This window comes from Condylura cristata, unplaced genomic scaffold (assembly GCF_000260355.1).
Source record: "Condylura cristata isolate star-nosed mole 26May11 unplaced genomic scaffold, ConCri1.0 scaffold00018, whole genome shotgun sequence".
Lineage (NCBI taxonomy): Eukaryota > Metazoa > Chordata > Mammalia > Eulipotyphla > Talpidae > Condylura > Condylura cristata.
In genome coordinates this window covers 40,423,664-40,437,992 of record NW_004567119.1, presented here as the reverse complement: position 1 = coordinate 40,437,992, position 14,329 = coordinate 40,423,664, and the positions used below count along the sequence as shown (strand labels likewise).

General features: G+C 43.3%; 1 protein-coding gene across 1 annotated transcript in view; it reads right to left on the bottom strand.

The window, feature by feature from the left end:
- The window catches only part of NFASC (neurofascin), a 169,052-nt gene that overhangs the window by 91,755 nt on the left and 62,968 nt on the right, over nucleotides 1–14,329 (bottom strand). The window lies entirely within an intron of this gene.

Sequence of the window (14,329 nt, the reverse complement as noted above, 5' to 3'; positions counted from 1 at the left end):
TCAAAATTATTTTTGATGCTTTTGTTTACAAAGAACTTTTGTGTTTTAAGTTTTTACTTTTAATGTTTCAATCTTTTATCTGTTCAACTTATTTTGAAATCATGAAAGAGATGAATGTAACTTTTTAAATATAAAAGCTGGCTTTCTGCCCCTCCACAACAGAGGGCCTGCAGGGGTGAGGCCGACGGAGGCAGGGAGCCCTGCAGGCCGTAGTCACATCCTGGGCCGGTCACAACCTACTGGGTGACTGACATATGGCTGGGTTGCAGCACTCAGAGAACTAAACACATGCCAAAATGTGGAAATGTGGGTATCCATGACCAAGTCACTGACCAAGGCTGACCTAGATGAGGTGGGGGGAGGGGGAGTAGGTGGGCCAGGGCCCGTCTGGAGAACCCACCGGCAGGCAGGGCCACTCTTTTCTGTTAAAAACTTTGCCTTAGAGAAGCTTTTTTTTCCTCTTAATAAGTAAAAAAATAATTGTAAAAAGTAAAAATGAGAATCAACAAACAACTATAAATCAGAGACATTCTACAGGGGTGGAGAGGGGAGTAGGATCCAAACTGGGGCAGGAAGAGCATGGGACTTTGGTGATGGCACAGGGGTGAATGGGTGGTAGGAAGTCCATAGGGATTATAAGCAAGATGGAAAAGTATACAAAATGGAAAGTGATGTAAAATATAATTTAAAAGAAATTTTTAAAAAAGGGTGTGTGTCAAAAAATAAAAAAGATGGCTTTTATCTCTTATGGAACTATTAAGTACTATTAATGAAGAAATTCACTTTTTACCTTCTGGTTTAAGAAGTCATATTGTTGCAGGGCACCCCAGTGTGCACTGGGCTGCCCGTCTGTGGGTTCTCACCCGCACACTTAAAATTTAGTTGTACTGCAGGCACACAAAGAGTGTCAATAATGGGCTTATTTACAAAAGGGGAAAGGAAAAGGGACAACCCAGGGAAAGAGAGAAAGAGAGAGAGATCAAGTGAACTAGAACATCCTACCAGTTTGGCTGACTTGGAACTCCAGTGACACACTGACAGCCACCAGCCATGCGGTCTGAGAGAGAGAGCGCAGAGAAAATGGCCCCCCATATGTCCCCAAAAGTCCCAGAATGCCTGCTTAGGTCTGCTCTTGGGTCCTCACAGTTCTCTCCCTGGTACTGCTGGGAGTTGTAGTTTCCAATCACTGGAGTTGGGAGTGGAGTCCACAAAACTGGAGTAGGGGGTGGAATCCACACAACTCTGCAGAGTTCCTTTAGGACATCCTTCCCCCCAACAACACTTCTCATGTACTAATAAATCCCCTGTGTTTGGAATGATGAGTCCTTTCACATGTGCCTCTGGAATTCCTCCACCACATGTGCTGGTATCACACCAGACTACTGTATATATTTGATCATTTTTCGATGATATTTGATCATTTTTCCTATACAAATTGATCCTATCTTGATAACTTCTCCCTTTATTCTGCTGACTTGTTTTTCCACATGGACTCTGGAATCAAAGTCTCTAGTTTTTGAAATAATGAAATTTTTAAAACCATAATAGAGTTAACACATTAATTTAAAATTGACAAATGAATAATGTTGAATCTAAGAATGTGATTTATTTAATATTTTCAAATGTTCTTTGGAGTTTTTCAATGACTTTAATGTTTTCTTATATAGCTTGTACACATCTTTTGTTAAACTCTTTTTAAAAAATATTTATAGATTTCTGCATATAGAACCAGAGTACAGGCCAGAGGTGCAGGGTGGTGAGATGATTCACCACAGACAGAATGGGGGCGGGGGCAGAACAGGCAGAAGTACACTACTGAGGGGAGCAGTGGGGAGACAGGAGAGGTCTGCTGTCTGATGTGGATCACTTCCGGAGCTGGGAATTGAACTTGCCCTGGAGTGGCTGCAGCTAGCTTTGCAGTGTTGCGCTTTAACCCAGTGCACCACCTGGGAGAGCCTCATTAAATTATTATAAATAACTGCGGCATATAATTTTAAATTTTCACTACTTTGAATTTTATTTTGCTAAATAGCCCATAGCTCAAAGAGCAAGTTTCAAGCAGAATTAGACAATACATTGAAAAGGTGGTTACCAAAGGGGAAGGGGTAAGGGGTATGATAGGTAAGGGGATTCAATTATATGCTGGTAAGTAGAAACAAGACTTTTGGGGTGATCTCAACTCAATATAAACAAATGTCAAGCTAGAAATCTATGCACCTGAAATCTATACAATAAAGTCAAATATACAGAGGAAAATACAAAAAAGAACTAGCCTTATCATCACATGTTATTTTATAATATTTTTCTTGTATGGCCAAGACACATCTTGTATTTGTATTTTGACAGTGTCTTCAGGGTAGAAATTGTGTCCTCCATGTCCCGCCCAGAGTAGCTGTTCATTCCTCAGGTAGCCCCCATGGTGAGTCAATATACTAGTATCTCCTTCCTTAGTTAGGGTCTGACAACTCTTCTGGGAACAGGATAAACATGTTTAATAAGTATTTAATGAACAACAAAAAAATACACTAAATGGAATGAAAATGAAAATACAACATATCAAAATCTTAAGACACAAGTAAAAGATAGGAATGGTAAAGAATAGAAATCAATGAAACGAGTGGGATCTTTGGGAAAAAAGAAAAAGCATAACAACTGACACCTCTAGCAAAACTGAAGAAGAAAAAAAGAGGGGACATAATTATCAATATCGGGAATGAAAAAAGGGTTGTCATTACAGTACCTGCCACCACCAAAGGTAATTGGGAAATACTATGAAAAATTTTACATGTCTACATTTAAAAAACTAGGTTTTCAAAAACTCAAACTACAACTCCTATTATATAATAAAAATCGAGACAGCCTGAGAGTTTTATCCTTTTTTAAAAAACTGAACTCATAAAACTCTCCCGGAAGAAGTCTTTAGGTGCTGATCATTTCAAAGGAAAATTTCAGCAAGCTGAAATTAGAATCAACACCAATTCTATGAAACCTCTTCCAGATTAGAGAGAGAAGATTGTTTTCCAACTCAGTTCATGAAGCTGCCTCGACAGTACAGAAAAAGAAGAAAAGTAAAAGAAAATCACAGGTCAGTATCAGCTTTCATGGATATAAATACAAAAAACCTTAAGAAAATATTAACAACAACTAAACAGGCCAATTACAGGCAAGGAAATTGAAGAAGTAATCAAAACCTTCCCCCCAAAATAAAAGCCCAGGACCAGAATTTTACTGAACGTTCAGTAAAGAAAATATTAACAACTGGACATCAGGAGAAATACAAAGACTGTCACCATGACTAAGTACATATAGTTCATTCCCAAATGCAAGACTGATTCAATATTCTAAAATCAATCAACGCATTCCGCGCTACAGAAGAAAAATCGCATGATCATATACTCGGCACAACTCAATTCGTGATTTTAAAAGGCTCTCAGAAAACAGGGATTGAGAGACATCTCCTCAACCTAAATTTTAAAAATCGGAAGGCACATTTCCAAATATAAGTCTACTGCCCGGAGCCCTTCCTGTCCAGAACGGCACCAACGACAAGTGCTACAGCCCAGCCACCAGCCACCGCGGAGCCAGCACCTGCACCTAAGCTCTCCTGCAGAAGAGCCCCTTCCGCTCCCCCCTTTCACTTTATAAGCAGCTCCACTGACCCCTTTTTCCTCTTTTGGATTCTCATTTGCAGCACGGATCATGCACGTCTCTAATTGCACGTCCTTTAGCTATTTCCACATCACTCATTTCTGCTGGTAAAATAGCTGGCTATTTTGATTTAAGGTTGATACTGGCGGTGCCAGAGAAGTGGAATCTGAGACGACTGCTGAGGGGCGAACCCCAGATATCTAGATAACCAGATAACTAGACAACTGGTTATCTATCTAGGTAAACAGATTCTAACCACCTCCATTAAAGTTTGATCAGCTTGCTCAAGCGTAAAGATCCAAAATCGAAGGCACAGTTCTGTTCTGACTTAATAGCATACTAAAATATGCCTTTGGGGTTGGAGTTGAGCCCCCATTTTTGAACACCCGACTAAACGGAAGCAGGAAATACCCACGAGCATGCGCAAACGAGCAGCACTACTTCGGCCACCGATGCCCAATCACCAGACTCTGCTGTCTCACTCCTGCCCGTCTTTGTTTTAACCCCTACTTCAATTCAAGTCTTTTCCTGGGGAGGCAGTCATTGGAGACAGAACCCTCGTCTCCATTCTTGTACTGTCCAGCAACAGCAACATCCACAGCTGACTTATACTTAATGGTGAAAGACTGAATGCTTTCTGCCTAAAATTGGAGACGATGTAAGACTTTGCTCTTATTTAACACAGTGGGAGAAGTTCTAGTCAGTGAAACAAGATGAGGGCAAACAGCTCTGAAAGATAGAAACAAAATTGTTTCTAATGCAGATAAAATGATGTCTATGTAGAAAATCCTAAGGTAGCTACGTAACAAAAATCTCATAACTAATAGATCAAGATTTCAGGACACAAGTTAACCGTATACAAATAAATTGTATTCCTATATGTAAACAGTGAATACATGGAAAAAAATTTAAAATACACCATTTATAATCTTCAAAAATTAAATACTTATGTATAAAACTAACAAAACATGTACAGGACTTGTGTGCTTAAAATTATGCAGCATCAACTAAAGAATAAAGATCTAAATGACGAGACCTTGTGTTCACTGACTGGAAGGCAGCCTGGTTGAGGATGCTAGCTCTCCCCAGGCTGACACACTAGTTTATGCAAACTCCAGCAAAATTCCAGAAAGACTGCTAGTAGATATAGATTATTATGAAATCTACATGGAAGGACAAAGGAACTAGATTAGCCAAAGCAATCTTGAAAAAGAAAACATGGGAGGAATCAGTCTATATCCCAACAGCAGCATTGTGCGGCTAACAGTAAGTAATCCAAAATGCATACACAGGTCAATGCAAGAGAACTGAGAATCCAGAACCACACAAATAACTGACTTTTGGCAAAGATGCAAAAGGAATGAATGAAAAAATAGATTCTTCAACAAATGAGGCTGAAAACATTTGGACAATGTTTAGGCAAACAAAATAAAACAAAGCACAACACACTTAACCTGAGTTTTACATGAAAACTGACTCAAAATAGGGCCTCCCTGGTGAACCTATGGGTTGAGTCTCAGCTCTGTCACTGCTACAGTCTGAGTTCATCCCTGCAGAGAGGTGACCCACATGGCGCAGAAGACCTCTCCTGTCTCCCTTCATGCTCCCCTCAGCAGTGTATTTCAGTCAATCCACCTGTTCTGCTCCCCACTATGTCTCTGGTGAATCCTCTCACCCTTCACACCTCTGCCCTACACCCCAGTTCTTCTACACAAGACAATTTTTTTAAAAGGTGTTTTTCTCTTTAAATAAAATTGACTCAATGGATGGCAGGCTTAAAAGGAAAAACAATAAAGCATGTAAAATAAAAACAGGAGAAAATCTTTGTGATCTGGGGTAAGGCGAACAGTTCTTAGCTCGATGCCAAAACCAAGTTTCATAAAAGGAAAAATTGATAAACTAGACTGTATCAAAATTAAAAATGTTTCAAAAGTGAATGAAGAGTGTCATAAACCACTGTGTAAAAAAGAAGCAATTCTGAAATACATGAAAAATTCTCAAAACTCAATTGTAAAGAGACAAAGGAGTTCATGGCCAAAAGACATGAAAAGACATTTCACAGAAGTATGTGATCAGATGGCAAGCAAGAGCTTGAAAAGATGTCTGGTGTCTTTAGCCAACAGGAGAATGCATAAAACCACATAAAAGGAGAAAGAAGAAAAGCCAGAATGACTAAAAAGAACTTAGTGGCACCAAAGTTACGTGCAAACTAGACCACGCATATATTGCAGGGGGAAATGTGAAATGACATATCTGGTCTAGTTTGACAGATATTTTTCTTTTTCTTTCTTTCTTTTTTTAAAAATTTATTTATTTATGCATACAGAACTGGGGTACAGGCCAGAGTTGTGGGGGCAGTGAGAGGATTCACCAGAGACAGAGTGGGAAGCAGAACAGGCCAACTGATGAAGTACTGGGGGGAGCAGAGGGAGGGTCCGAAGAGGTCTGCCACGCCATGTGGGTCAGCTTCGGGGCGGGGATAGAACTCATGCTGAAGTGGCTTTAGTTTCTTAGTGCTGTGCTTTAACCCACTGTGCCACCAGGGAGGGCCTTGACAGATTTTTTTAAGAAGGCAAACATATCATATGGCCCAGCAAGTTCACTTCTGGGTATTTATCCTACAGAAATGAAGACACATTCATGTAAAAACCTTTATCCAAACATTTCCAGCAGCTTTATTCTTAACAGGAGACAACCTCGGTATCCTTCTATGGATGGATGGTTTCACAAACTGTAGTCCATCTGTACCATGGAACACTACTCAGCAATGCAGAGAAGAATTACTGATATGTGCAAAGCCTTGAATAAATGTCCAGAGAATTACACTGAGTCAACAAAGCCAGTCCCCAAGGGCTAGGAACCATGCAGTTCCATTTATATGACATTTTGAAAATGACAAAACCATAGAAAGGGAGAACAGATTAGAGGCTGCTATGGGATGATGGGGAGAAGGGGTGGGTATGATCTTCAAAGGGGAACAAGAAGGAGCCTCATGGTAGGGAATATACAATATACTATCTTGACAGTAGATTGTCAATTTCTCGTTTGTGACACTGTGCTGCAGTCTTGCAAGCTGTTACCAAGAGGGAGTCCTGGTAGTATGTATAAAGGATCTGTTACCACTACAACTGTGTGTGACTTTATAATTGTCTCAAAATAAAAAAAAAGCTTAATTAAAAATGGTTTCCAGTTGCTTTTGTATCACATCTAAATAATTAAAATTTACATGATTATAAAGTATAATTATAGTACTATCCCTTCCTTTCCAAATTGATACCTCATTTCTTTAAATGGAAGATTCAACTTAACATGAGTCGATGCAAAAAACAAATTAGGAAGAAAAATCTGCTCTCCTGTAAAGTAACATGAACTGGGTGGAAATAAATTCTCTTAACATATTCTCATTATGGGCTGGCAGGAACTACAGAAAGTGGTTCTAAAACCTAAAACACGCTTCCTGATGTGTTTGAAATCTACGTCTCTTCGGGATAAATCGGTAGGAATACACCCAGTGCTCAACGGTGACATTTCAAGAAAGAACATTCATAACCCGCCTTGAGCACATGCTTCCTAAAGTGGCTCTCACATTCCAAATGTGAAAAGATTCCAGCTAAAATTGGACACTGTGGTTCCAGGACAGCTGGGCCTGCACCCTGCAGCCGGCAGCAGGAGAAGGAGGCGCCATGTGGAGGAGGGGGTGGGGGGCTGTCCCTCTGGGACCATGAAGACAGCAGTGCTCACCCTCATCCTCACCTCCAGGGCCAGTGAACTTGGACCAATCCAAACAGAGCGGCCGAACTCCATGGAGAACCAGTATCTCCCAAAGGTGTCCAGGTTACTACTGGGGACAGCGGGAGATTCAGCACCCAGTGCCACCACGCCACCAGAGAGAGGTAGAAGGGGAGCAGAAGGCCAACCCATGGGGTGGAAGAAGACTCCTGAAAACATAAGTCTGATAAAGGAGCACTCACAGAGTACAGAGAGATTCTCAGCTGAGTATCAGGAGAACAACCCAGTGCGAAAACACGAGCCCAAGATCTGAACAGACACTCCACCAAAGGAAATAGCTGTCTGGTGAACAGGCGCATCTTCAGTCTGCGGGGAAATGCTAACATCAGAGCAGGTGGCCATGTGATGCCATGACATATCTAGAAGAGCTCCAGAAGCCCAAAGATCACAAAATGTATCCTGTTAAGTAAAACAACTCAGTGTCAGAAAGCTACGGACTATATGACTGAACTTATATGACCGTCTGGAAAATGCAAACTAAGGACCTAATGAAGATCAGCGAGTATAGGGGCTAGCGTTGGGGGGGACACAACTCACCAAAAAGGGGATCATGGGAACTTTTCTGAATGGTGGAACTTTCGGAACAGAAGTGGTAAATTGAACCAGGATTGCAAAAGGCACACAACTGTACACCTAACCATGTGGATTTTACTTGTAAGTTCTATCTCAGTAAATCTGACTTGGAGGAAAACAGACCCTAAGGTATATGAAAAGACAAGATGCTGGATATGAGCACACTTAACACAGGATTCTTGTCCCAAGTATATTAACTTCTCTGAATGAGTAAGAGGGCAGGAGATATTGGAGCTGTGGGAGAGGGGCGATGAGAACATAACGGGATGGCAATTTACACTCCTCCAGTTGGCAAAAATCCCTGAGTGATGAAATCAAGTGTGGAAAGAGGCTGAATGCACAGAGGGTCTTTATACATTTTAAGGCTATAAATACTTTGAAAAAAAGTCAACATTAGCACGGTTGCATATTCACAAGCTACAGTTTAGCAAATCTCTTAGATATACACCCAAGGAACACTTTGTGTGTCTACACAAACATGTGCAGCAGCACAATACACCCCAGGAGAGACCTAGAAAATGGCACAAAAGTTCAACAGAGAAATGGGGAACTGACAGTGGTAGTGTCAAGTGTGAAATATTACACAGCAGGCAAGGTGATCACTCAGTATCAAACCATAGAGAGATACACATGTCACTCCATCTATCAAATTATAGGTGCAGGGCCCTCCCTGGTGGCACAGGGGGTTGGAGCACAGTGGTATCTATGAAGTTAGCCACAGCCACTTCAGCACGAGTATGATCCCTGGCCAGGGAGCTGTCCCACACGGGGCAGCACACTTCTGTCTCACCTGCTGCTCCCCTCAGCAGAGTACTTCATCAATCTGTTCTGCTCCCTGCTCTGTCTCTGTGAACCCTCTCACCGCCCCTGCACCTCTGGCCTGCACCCCAGTTCTGTATGCATAAATAAATAAATTTTGAAAAAGTACAGGTATAGGTTTCCCCAAATGCCATAAAACAAAGTAGTAAGTACTGTTAATTTATATGGAAACACTCTGAGTGCCTCCGACTACCCCCCACCTCCCGCCAATAACCTGCAGATCATACAAATAACACATAGATAACATCCCCCCATAGTGAAGGCAGGAATACTCCCAATGAATCCGCAGCCTGGTAAAAGCACTCTCAGGGAGGGAGCTGGCTGGCGCCTTCTCATGGCCCAGGGGTGCTGGCCGGCTGCAGTGTTAACACTTCCTCCTGATGTAGGTCTTTCATAAAGGAGAAGTGGCGAAACATGAACTTTCCAGAAGTAGGAGCTGTCTGTAGATATGTGTGTGTTCATACATATATGTATATACATATGTGTATCGTGTGCATACACACAGGTATATAGCTCAGCAAGAAAGTTACATAATGTGCAGAAAGGCATTAATCTGTAATTTTGACATTTGTTATCAATCTTTGGGGCCAGCTACTCTTAAACTTAGAAGATGGCTGGTGGAGACAGCCATCATTTTATGCTTAAATACATTTCTCATTTCTCTCATTTTATGCTTAAATACAAATTTATATTCTCTGGTAGTGTGAAATTTATGGAGTTAATTACACTGAAAGAAAACAATAGATAATCGTGGTTCCTGGTTAGTCTTTTATCGGAGTTAATATTATAGAAATAATTTTCTCAGAAGTAATTCTGTTTCTATTTTCTTATCATTTTTATAGGGAAAGATGTATTTTTTAAAAATAATGTAATAGTAAAAAAAATAATAATGTAATAGTTTATTTCTACATCATTTTGTGCCCTTTTCCCATCTCAATTGCAATCCCTGTGGGCTTCCCATCATCAAATCACCCACGTGCCAACACACAGTCCAGTGCATTCCCCTCCCCCCCCATTTTTGATCCCATTCTCCACTCCACCCCATAAAATGTCTCTAATATATAGTTGTTCATTATTGTTATTATTTTCTCCCCTGGTCCTTTATGCGTCTGCTATGAGTGAAACCATCCTTTCTTTCTGGCTTATTTCACACGATCCCTTCCAGCTTCATCCATGTTGCTGCAAAAGGCATGTGTTTATCTTTTTGATTGCTGAGTAATATTCCATTGTGTATATGGACCACATCTTTTTAATCCAGTCATCTACTTTTGGGCATTTGAGTTGATTCCGGGGCACATTTTTATGCAATCATTACCACCCTGCATTCACAGAATCTTTTTATCTGTCCAAAATGAATCTCTGTACCCAATAAACATCAACTCCCTACTCCTCTTTCTCCTTACTTCCCAGTCCAAGCACTGGCAGGGGAGGGCTGCGTTCGGCTAGAGAATGTGGATAGAGGAATCAGTCAAATTAGCAGTGACATCACTGAGGCAAAGCTGAGCCCGGTCTTCCCAGATTCACCAGGAGGGCAGTCTGCATCCTGGGGTGTAGCTGGCTGATCCCAGGCTGGTTAGACTGGACTCTGACTGCTTTGCCAGCACGTGTGCAGCTGGGCACGGCTGGGGAATGTGCCTCCATACTGTCTGGCTTCACTTAAATCCATGTTCTTGAATTTCAAGGTGCCGTTAAAATCAGGCACATCATCCTCTTACCAGCTCTTCCAGAAGCAATTCCTGCTTTTCCTTCCTTCTTAACCCCTCATCTGGCCTTTCCTGTTCTTTCAGCTGTTGTTTTAACTTTTATCATCAAGTAGAAAAAAACACGAAAGTCCATGGCATGTCACCAACATCAACAGTGACCATGCCAAGGTCAGCCCCAGGCCCTCCACTGCCCCCCTCTCCCTCCTTTCCACCCGGCTATTCTGAAGCAAATCTCTGTCCTTGTATAACGTCACTATCGATACTACAGCATCTATTTCTAAAAGACAACAACCTTTTTATAAGACCTAACCTCAGTGGCATCGTAACTCAAAAATCCACAACCTAAAATAAGCCCAGGCATGGAGAACCCAGGTAATGAAGAGGAGCACATGGGCTGACGGCTCTCCCTGGCGCTCACTGTGTGATGTGTGCACGTTCCTTTTAGGGCCGACCAGGTAAAGACAAGAAGGGGCCTGTCATGCCTCACAGTGCTCTGATGGCACACGGCGCCGGCAGTGTCGTGGCTTTTATTTTGCTAGCTTCAGTAACCGTAATGACTGGGCTCTTCTTTCTTTCCCATGTCTGCTCTCGCTCCCCGGGGAGCTGCTGGGGCAGGCCTGCTTCTCCCCTTCAGTCTGGGCTTCCTGGCAACAGGAGCTGTGTCTCCGCCACTCCACCTGGGCTGTCTGCAGGCAGGGCCTGCGCCTTCCCATTCCGACTGGCAATTCCCCAAGGTGCAAGGTCATACTGGCCAGTAACTTTAGAATCCCTGGGCCCTGGAGCTCCCATCTCCTAGTTCCTTTTCCCAACACCAAGAATGGGCGCCTGCTCTCCCTCCCATCCTGTAGGCCTCTCCTGGCTTCACCAATTTAACTACTAAGAAATGAGTGAGGCACAGGAGAGCTGAGGGAAATGTGGCACCTTGGTTCAGCCTTGACTGGTGCAGATGCCCAATCTGTGGGATGTCCAGGACACTCTGGGCTCTTTTCCCGCCCGCATCCCCTTTCTGGCCCGTGGCACCGCTACCCACATCATCATATAGGAAGGAAGGGGCAGAGCTGTCGCAGGGTGAGGGGAGAGACACCCCAGTTTAGTCACAGGGCTGGACCCTCCCAAGGAAACATCTTTGTTTCCTTTGACAGCTTAATGAGGAAAAAAAGTTCTTCCTGAGAAAGAGCTCTATGCTTTCCGATAATAAGAATTATCTCTATAACATGGAGTGTCTCCATGCCATACCTCTTAAGAAATTTAGGGAGAAAAATCTACAGTCAAATGAACCTTATATTTCCTCTTGGCTCATGGGTTTTATGAGTCTGCTTCAACTTTAATCATACTGTTTTAAGTCTTTATATTTTAAGAGCCATCGATCCTAAATAATAAAAGAGATGAATTAAAGATTACATTATGCATATATTTGGTCTTGTTAATGATGTGAAGGGGCAAAATTAAACAGTGGTTTGGTAAATGGGCTTTTGAATTAGACTTCAATATAAAGCTCAGTTCTCACTAGTTTAGCAATTAGTTAAAAGATGTGTGGCCTTAGATCAATTACATAGCCTGTTAAATCTTGGTTTCCTCATCTGCAAAATGAGGACAGTATTTTCCTTCAGTCCAATCTCATGGGAATCTAAATTTCTTACTTGGTTTCCAAGGTGCCCCCTAAACTGGCCAGTACCTTCCCCTCAACTCTGCTATCTCACTGGACCTCACAGCCCCTCACACCCACACACAGTTCCACTGTCTCAACCTTGCTTAACACCTCCCCACCCCCTCTCCACCTGCCATCTTCTTCGCTGCTGGCACCTCACCACCTTCCTTGACCCACTTCCCTAGACCAAGTAATCCCTGCTAACTGGTCCAACTTCAATGTACATATAAATAAGTCACTTGGTGATCTTGTTAAGATGCAGCAGGTCTGGGTGCATTTGTTACTCCCAGAAAGTTCCAGGAGATCTGATGCTGCTGGGAGGGGCACCCTTGGGAGGAGCAAGGCATCCTGTAATTACCTGATTAATGTTACCTATCTTTCCTCCTAGGCTAAGCACTCTACCCTGTTCCCTAGCACAGTACTTAGGAGAGAAGCAAGATAATTAAACCAAGCAATATCCAAAGCGTCCCTGGTTCCTAGTCAGAATAAAAGGGACTCAGTAAAGTGTCAGCCACTATTGATAATAGTATGATTATTGCTGATTACAGTTTAATGAGGCAAGAAAATACATGCATCTTTTCCAGGCAGGCATCTGGGCCACTGTCCATGGTCCTGGACACAAAACCAAAGCCTGAACATGTTTGTCGACGCCTAAAGGAACAAATGGACAGAGCAGACGCCAGCAAGATGCCCCAGGGGGAAGACGATGGGCTTGCCTCACTGGATGTTCACAGCTAAACTGTTGTTAAACAAAGCAGAAAAATGGACAACCCCAGCACATGCTTGGAGCCTCAGTCCAGTAGAAAGGGGGAGGAAAGACTTTAAAAAAAATTATTTATGCATACAGAACTGGGGTTCAGGCCAGAGGAGCAGGGGCGGTGAGAGGAGTCACCAGAGACATTGATCTGCAGAACAGGCAGATCAATGAAGTAACTGCTGAGGGGAGCAGTGGGTGGTTCAGGAGAGGTCTGCCGGACCATGTGGGTCACCTCCGGGGTCAGGAATTGAACTTGCACTGAAGCGGCTGCAGCCAGTTTGTAGTGCTGCATCCTAACCTGTTGCACCACCAAGGAGGGTTAGGAAAGATTTTATTTTTTTAAGGTTTATTTATTTGTGCATACAGAACTGGGGTACAGGAGCGGTGAGAGGCTTCACCTGAGACAGAGTGGGGAGCAGAACAGGCTGACTGACGAAGTACACTGCTGAGGGGAGCAGCGGGCCGGTCAGGAGAGGTCTGCGGCGCTATGTGGTCACCTCCAGGGCGGGTGGGGATCGAACTCATGCTGAAGTGGCTTTAGCTTCTTAGTGCTGTGCTTTAACCCACTGCGCCACCAGGGAGGGCCCAGGAAAGACTTTTTAAGTGAACTTTACTTAGCGTGACAATGGGGCAGCACAACTGTAAGAGGCAGGAGCAGCTGCTGTTCAGAGCCCCCTGCAGCTACTGACTCAGGCGCACCCCAAACTGGGGTTCCTGAGAGCCAGCACTGCACTGAATCAGGGGATACGCAAGCTGGCACCCAGAATGGGGGGTGCATTGTTGGAGACCTGCAGGGGTGGGGATACAGAGAGGACCACTAACTTGAGCTTGAGGCTCAACACAGAATAGCTGTATCCTGAGTCAGGTCAGAGCAGCAAAGCCTCCTTATCAAGGAGGGCCAGACTGAGCTATCCAAACATTTACCACACTCCCTCCCACTGCCCTGGGGAAAACCAAAACAGAACACGTGAACAAACTAGAGCTCAAGCACCTACCAGTAACAGGAGCAAACACCCCCAAGAGAACAACTCCCAACTTGTGACCTCAAGTCGACTAGGAGCCAAGCCCAGTGCAAGTCTAGTGTGTAAAACAGCCCAGAGGGGAAGTGAACACAGTCTGTGAGAGCCACTAAGACTAAGAAGCTAAAGGAGGGGCTCACTATGACTCCCCGAAGGTAACACTGGCACGGCAGAAAGCCCACACGCCTGAGTCTACCAGAGGCGCTTCTCTGGTCTCTAACGCCCCAGTCCTCTTTTGTTCCTACGGTCCCTTGCCTGTACTGGTTCTCATATTACTTCAACAAGCACAAAGACAACAGTAGAAAATGCACCCCTATCAAAACCAACAAAAAATGCAAAATGAGGCTCTCCCTGGCGGCACAAGGGGTTAAAG